The sequence below is a fragment of the Suricata suricatta genome, chromosome 8, assembly GCF_006229205.1.
Source record: "Suricata suricatta isolate VVHF042 chromosome 8, meerkat_22Aug2017_6uvM2_HiC, whole genome shotgun sequence".
Lineage (NCBI taxonomy): Eukaryota > Metazoa > Chordata > Mammalia > Carnivora > Herpestidae > Suricata > Suricata suricatta.
This window is the reverse complement of record NC_043707.1, coordinates 31854302-31855715: the sequence shown is the minus strand read 5'-3', so window position 1 is coordinate 31855715 and position 1414 is coordinate 31854302.

Genomic DNA, 1414 nt, shown 5'->3' with positions numbered 1-1414 from the left:
CATATGTTTGCACTCATAGGTCTAGCAGGAAAACAAGAGAGACCAATGGAGAACCAGGGGGAACGGAGGAGGGAGAGAGAGTTGGGGAGAGAGAGGGATGCAAAACTTGAGAGACTATTGAATGCTGAGAATGAACTGAGGATTGAGGGGGAAGGGGGAGGGGGGAAAAGAGGTGGTGGTGATGGTGGAGGGCACTTAAGGGGAAGAGCACTGGGTGTTGTATGGAAAACAATTTGACAATAAAATATTATGGAAAAAAAAAGAACACAGAATTTAATAATAAAGCATAACAACACTGATAAAAAAAAAGATAGAGTCAGTCCACTGTGACTTTGCCCACTGCTCAGAAAATTTAATTCTTCAAGTTTTGGGGCACATATATATTTTTTAATGTTTTATTTATTTTTGATACAGAGGGAGACAGAGCATGAGAGGGGGAGGGTCAGAGAGAAAAGGAGACACAGAACCGGAAGCAGGCTCCAGGCTCTGAGCTAGCCTTCAGCACAGTGCTTGAAGCGGGGCTCGAACCCACAAACGTGAGATCTGACCTGAGCCGAAGTCAGAGGCTTAACAGACTGAGCCATCCAGGCGCCCCACACATATTTTTTTAAAAAAACACTTGATTGAGGCAGTTTTTATTACTAGTTTTGATATAATGTTTTCATCTTCTCTGCCCTGATGTTCTGTTAGACAGGGAACATGCTTTGCCTTTGTGGCCTAACCTCAGCTCCCCACTGTCCTGATACAATGAACATCAAATAAGAGGTGTTTGGTTGGTCAGTGGATTGGGCGGAAAAGCTAAAAGCATTTGTCCATTTCAGTTGGTATCAGAAGCTGCACAGGATTCTTCCTGTTTTCTTCCTTCTCTCTCCTCCCTTCTTTCCTTTCCCATCTCTTCTCTTCCATTGCCTTTCCTTCCTGGACAACTCAGTTTTTTCATTATTATTTTTTTCCCCCATAATATTTTATTGTCAAATTGTTTTCCATACAACACCCAGTGCTCTTCCCCTCAAGTGCCCTCCACCATTATTACTTTTAATGTTTATTTATTTTTGAGAGAGATGGAGCACAAACAAGAGAGGGGCAAAGAGAGAGAGAGAGGGAGAGACAGAATCTGAAGCAGGCTCCCGGCTCTGAGCTGTTAGCACAGAGCCTGACACGGGGCTCAAACTCACAAACCATGAAATCATGACCTGAGACAAAGTCGGAAGCTTAACCTACTGAGCCACCCAGGTGCCCCTGGGTAACTCAGTTTTAAACTAATAGATGGTGTACAGCCAGGTGGACAGCTCTATCTTGGGGTTCAGGGGCAGAGAAGGGAGTCACAGTGACTCAAAGACAGAGACAGAGTAGGGCAGGGAGTATGGCCACATGGAAATGTAGCCTGGTATGGGTGTGGGAGCCCAAGCTTAGT